Source organism: Bos grunniens, chromosome 28, assembly GCF_055505025.1.
Source record: "Bos grunniens cultivar Pamir isolate PY7600 chromosome 28, Bosgru_T2T1.0, whole genome shotgun sequence".
NCBI lineage: Eukaryota > Metazoa > Chordata > Mammalia > Artiodactyla > Bovidae > Bos > Bos grunniens.
The window spans coordinates 14,454,001-14,460,000 of NC_141192.1; the positions used below are offsets into that span (position 1 = coordinate 14,454,001).

At 43.5% G+C, this 6,000-nt stretch overlaps 1 protein-coding gene and 1 long non-coding RNA gene across 4 annotated transcripts in view; both read right to left on the minus strand.

Annotated features, from left to right (window-relative positions):
- Nucleotides 1-6,000, minus strand: part of LRMDA (leucine rich melanocyte differentiation associated) — a 1,316,517-nt gene that overhangs the window by 744,481 nt on the left and 566,036 nt on the right. The window lies entirely within an intron of this gene.
- LOC147342869 (uncharacterized) overlaps nt 1-6,000 on the minus strand; it is a 62,123-nt gene that overhangs the window by 51,994 nt on the left and 4,129 nt on the right. Inside the window, exon 1 of the long non-coding RNA XR_015156787.1 lies at nt 1-6,000. This exon is cut by the window's left edge and continues 23,086 nt beyond it; it is cut by the window's right edge and continues 4,129 nt beyond it. This is a non-coding gene — a long non-coding RNA (uncharacterized LOC147342869).

Below are 6,000 nucleotides of genomic sequence, written 5' to 3' on the forward strand. Positions count from 1 at the left end.
TAAACTACGGACTTTGGGTAATTATCAGGTATCGATGTAAGTCCACCAGTTGTAACAAATGGAGCACTCTGGAGAAGGAAATAGCAATCCACTCCAGTATTCTTGCCAGGAAATCCCCATGGATAGAAGAGACTGGCAGGTTACAGTTCATGGGTCACGAGTCGGACACAACTGGAGCATCTTACTATACATGGTAGGGGATGTAGATAACACGGGGGCACGGAGTACATGGGCAATTTCTGTACCATTCTCTCCATTTTGCTGTGAACCTACAGCTGCTCTAAGAAAGAAACTAAGTCTTAAAAAACATTTCCCCAGGGTAACACACAGGCCAGAGGAACTCAGTACAACCTCTTTACAGGAACCTCTGGAAATTCTGCTCCAGCCCCACCCCACACATGCTGTAGATGACAGCGATGGAGATTCGGGGATCCTGGCACAGGGGAACTTTTTAAACTCCTGACAATTCTTCTAAGAATAAAGGCAGAAGATGACTGCTCCTGACGCACTGCTCCAGGCCTCTCTCCAATCTCTCCTGTATTTGGACATCACTCAGGCCCATCAGAATCCTGAGCCTGCTGTCTGCTGACTGACAACAGAAAGAGAAATTTAGAGGTGTGAGTGAAATGACAGAGCTGTCACGGCTGCCTCGGAAACGACTCTTTCCTTAAAGAAAGGAAAGATAACAGAAAAAAAAAAAAAGAAAGAAACCTTCAGACAGCTGCGATACCCTGTCACAGTTCCCGGGAGAGATTTTTTTCAAAATAGCTTTGGATGAATTTAAAAAACTGAGAAGAGCAAAATATTTATCCCCAATTTTAATAGTAGTCCTTGTATGAGTAGGACAGAATCTGGGGGACAAATTCCCTTCTTTGCAGGGAATTCTATTCAGTACTCTGTAATGAGCTATATGGGAAAAGAACCTAAATAAGAATGGATACATGTGTATGTATAACTGGCTCCCTTTGCTGTACAGCAAAAACTACCGCAACACTGTAAATCAACTTTACTCAAATAAAAAAAAATTTTAATTTCCTTCTTTGGACCCAATATAAGAAAGTATCAGCTCAATATTATTATTTGGAGAATGGAAGCAATTTTATCTTCCTTTAAAAAAAAAATTTGTTAAAAAAAATTGCAAATCCCAGACTCCAAAGTCTCCTTTCTTTCAGCGAGATTAGCTCATGACCTCAGATTCTAACTCTTAGGTGGACTTTCGGTCAACAAATACCATATTAGTCACTGCGATTGCCGGCCCTGGCTTCTGTGATCTGGCACGTCACAGTCACATGCTTGTTACACATTCAGACAACAGACAACAGCCTGGCACGATGCCCAAGTCCAAGGTCTCCCTTCTCCTTCCTCGTCATCAATATTTACACCACTATTCGTAACTTAAAATGTCTTCTTTCTTTCTTTGACATCCAAAACATGAAGAACTGACCACTGTAGGAGGCAGGGGTTGGGGGACTTCTCTCAAAAACAAACCACCTTAGAAGGAAAGGCACAAGCTAAGCCTGCATCCAGCATCCATTCAGCAACAGGGAAGTCATTGGCCAAGGGGATCACATTTCAAAGGCTCCTATTTTTCTCAGTTTTCTGAAAGCCTTAACTTTACAATAACCATGAGAATAAACAGATTCCCAATCTCACCCACAGGTCAAATACAGCCCAGAAAGGAATGCCTCTATTAAGATAATGCCTTAGAAAAAGCAATAATTCCAACAGCAACTAAAAAGAAATCATAATAGATGGAAGGAAACTGCACTTTGAGTATTTTTCCAAGAGTCCAACCAAGAGAGTCAAGCAGACCAGCATAAGAAACTCCATCCCTGCTTGTAAAACGCTCCAGGAGAACCACAAACCTACACTGAACTGCTGATTGATGTAACACTTGGATCAGAAATACACCGCATGAAATACAATTTCCAGAGAGGAAAAGGAAGTCCTTGATGAGCCTGGTGAAAGAGTGATAAAAGCTTCACTCAAGGCTTGCACTTTAGTATCAGATTGTGGGAAACTTTCATTGAAACAACCCAACTGAGTCCATTAGCCATCCGTCGGCAAGCACTACATAAACCCTTAACACCTCGCCAAAGAGAAGGCTCCATAATCACCCAGATTCCTGCCAGGAGGAGAGGGAAGGCAAAGCCGCAGATGGAGGGGCTGCCTAAAGCCAACCCAAGAACAAAAGACATGCTTCTTGGATGGGGAGAGCAAGAGAAGAAAAGATCCACAGGAAGAAGAAAACAGACCACTGTAAATTTCTTCTTTCCCCACTAGCATCCGCATGGTCCCAGTACTGACACTTGGGCCAATGAGAAGCCCTGACTGTGGGAAAGAGGAATGGCAACATGAGAGGAGCAAGAATAGGGAGACCGGGTCCTGGTTTGGGCCCTTATGTCTGCATAACAGGCATTATTCATGCCCTCAACGCTCAACCCAGGACAATAACTTCTGCCTTTCCTACATTTGGGATTATTCAAAATAGCCAATGTAACAATGGCAAACAAACTGCTTTCAAGATGTTAAAACACTGAACAAATCTAAGGCATTATTACTGGTTTAGATACTATGTAAGTTTCAACTCCATGGTTCCTTTGCTTGTCCGCTTGTCCAGAGCTGTGATTAGGACTAAAGGGGATGAGCTGACACAAGCATGAAAGATATGGTCTTCTATGCCATCTCCCTTCCAAGCTCTCTCTTTGCTCATCTCCAAAGCTTTCCCTTAACAAGTTCTCGGGTTTTGCCCTGACTTTTGGTCCTCAGGGGTGACTGAGAGAGGAGGAGGACAGCTCAATCAATAGAATAAAACCCCATAAGCTGGCCACATAAAATGGACATGCTAAAAAGTACTGTGAGGCATATTGGGACCGAAGAATGAAAAACCCCAATTAGATGGGTGAATACAGAGGTAGTTTTTAAAGCTGTTTGAATAGCAACACTTTCTCCCCAGACGCATCTTCTGCCAAAGTCTAATATTTAAGTAGATCAGGGTAGAAGGGCTGGGGCTGAGGTGAAGAGTTCACATTCTACATCCCAGCTTCCCCTCACCTGTAAGGTGGACAAAGGAAAAGTCTGGAAACCCATGAGCATTTCATCTCTTCCTTTTCCAGAAAAGAAGAACAAGGCTAACACAGGAGAAAAAGCTGGACCACAGCCCCAAGTTAGTTCTTGGCCAGAGCAGGCTTCATTCTTCTCATACCCAGTCCATGCTTTTTCCACAGACCACACTACCCACTAAATGGCTCAGGAGGATGTATGTCTGAACAGAGAATTGGAAACACAAGTAACCAGAGATCCAGAGAATCCTCAAATATCAAAGGGCAAACGGGCCACAGGGCCAAGGCTGACATTAGCCCTCCACCTGAGTCCCACTGCTATAGGTATGGCCCTTGAGTTCTATCTCAGACAATTCCATTTGTATGGAGTCCTTGATAAACCTGGCAGATACACATGCCAAATACTTCCCAGGGCATCAGCCCTAGAACAAGATTTCCACATGCAGGAGGCAAAACCCCCGCCCCTCACCAGGTACCATCACCTCCATGTACCATCACCTCCATGTACAGCTAACTTTTGGAAGGCATAAATTTAAAAGTTGTTTCTGGGGACTCAGAGTTTCATTTCCTCTAAAAATAGTATTATCAATGGTGAGTGGTTCCTAAAGCTATCCCAGGAAGATCTATTAGACACATAGTTTAAGATGCTAATAAGGAATCATCCTTCTCTTAGGAAGAGAAAATTAAAGCACTGGGCATATGCTTCTAAAGGTGTAGAAGTTGATGAAAGGTACCAAGGATAAAAAAGTAAACATGGAAAATTATCACAATAAGTGTGAGCTTGTGAACATAAACTGATGTAAGCCAGAAACTACACCAGCTCAGTTCCACGGAGCTGAATCCCATTATATTGGGTGTATGTGTGAAGAGCCTCTTGATGAGGGTGAAAGAGGAAAGTGAAAAATCTGGCTTGAAACTCAACATTTATAAAAATTAAGATCATGTCAACCAGTCCCATCACTTCATGGCAGATAGAAGGGGAAAAAGTGGAAGCATGACAGATTTTGTTTTCTTGGCCTCCAAAACCACTGTGGGCACTGACTGCAGCCATGAAATTAAAAGATGCTTACTTCTTGGAAGAAAAGCTATGACAAACCTAGACAGCATATTCAAAAGCAGAGCCATCACTTTGCCAACAAAGGTCTGTATAGTCAAAGCTGTGGTTTTTCCAGTAGTCATGTATGGATGTGAGAGCTGGACCATGAAGAAGGGTGAGCTGAAGAATTGATGCTTTCAAACTGTGGTGCTGGAGAAGACTTGAGAGTCCAAAGGACTCTTAAGGAGACCAAATCAGTCAATCCTAAAGGAAATCAACCCTGAATATTCATTGGAGGGACTGATCCTGAGGCTAAAGCTCTAATACTTTGGCCACCTGATGCAAAGAGTCAACTCACTGGAAAAGACTCTGATGCTAGGGAAGATTGAAGGCAGGAGGAGAAGAGGGCAGCAGAGGGTGAGACGGTTGGATAGCATCACTGATTCAGTGGACATGAATCTGAGCAAACTCCAGGAGACAGTGAAGGACAGGGAAGCCTGGCATGCTGCGGTCCATATAGTCACAAAGAGTTGAACATGACTTAGTTTTCCAGGTAGCTCAGATGGTAAAGAATCTGCCTGCAAGGCAGGAGACCAGGGTTCGAACTCTGGGTGAAGATTACCTGGAGAAAGGAATGGCAACCCACTCCAGTATTTTTGCCTGGAGAATTTCATGGACACAGGAGCCTGGTGGGCTAGTCCATGGGGTCACAAGGAGTCAGACATGACTGAGTGACTATTACTTAAAACTTAGCAACTGAACAACGGCAACAACAAACGTGCTTGGTGGAGGAGAATTTCTGACTAAAACTGTTTTTTTGCTTATGAGTAAAGAGAACCTATTATGGCAGAAAGTGAAGAGGAACTAAAAAGCCCCTTGATGAAGGGAAAAGAGGAGAGTGAAAAAGTTGGCTTAAAACTCAACATTCAGAAAACGAAGATCATGGCATCTGGTCCCATCACTTCATGGGAAATGGATGGGAAAACAGTGGAAACAGTGTCAGACTTTATTTTTCTGGGCTCCAAAATCACTACAGATGGTGACTGCAGCCATGAAATTAAAAGATGCTTACTCCTTGGAAGGAAAGTTATGACCAACCTAGATAGCATATTCAAAAGCAGAGACATTACTTTGCCAACAAAGGTCCATCTAGTCAAGGCTATGGTTTTTGCTGTGGTCATGTATGGATGTGAGAGTTAGACTGTGAAGAGGGCTGAGCACATAAGAATTGATGCTTTTGAACTGTGGTGTTGGAGAAGACTCTTGAGAGTCCCTTGGACTGTAAGGAGATCCAACCAGTCCATTCTGAAGGAGATCAGCCCTGGGATTTCTTTGGAAGGAATGATGCTAAAGCTGAAACTCCAGTACTTTGGCCACCTCATGCGAAGAGTTGACTCATTGGAAAAGACTCTGATGCTGGGAGGGATTGGGGGCAGGAGGAGAAGGGGATGACAGAGGATGAGATGGCTGGATGGCATCACTGACTTGATGGACGTGAGTCTGAGTGAACTCCGGGAGTTGGTGATGGACAGGGAGGCCTGGCGTGCTGCGATTCATGGGGTTGGAAAGAGTCGGACACGACTGAGCGACTGATCTGAACTGAAGAATAGTTATGCCTTAGATTAAACATACGTGAAAATGCTTTGAGAATCATAAATGCTACATGCATATAAGGGATTCCCATTATTTTGACAGTTGTTATTACTGGACTGAGGACACAAGTACTTGCTTGATGAGGAAGAGATACAGACTTTAGTTAGACTCAAAGAAGAACTGAGAGCCAGATGACCACAGAACAATCTTGGAGTACCTTTCTGGAATTCTATCTAAAAGATCCTAAAGCAGTGCAGACAACCATCTGGAAATGTACCAAATTCCCCCATGAGGCAGGAAGAGAAGCCA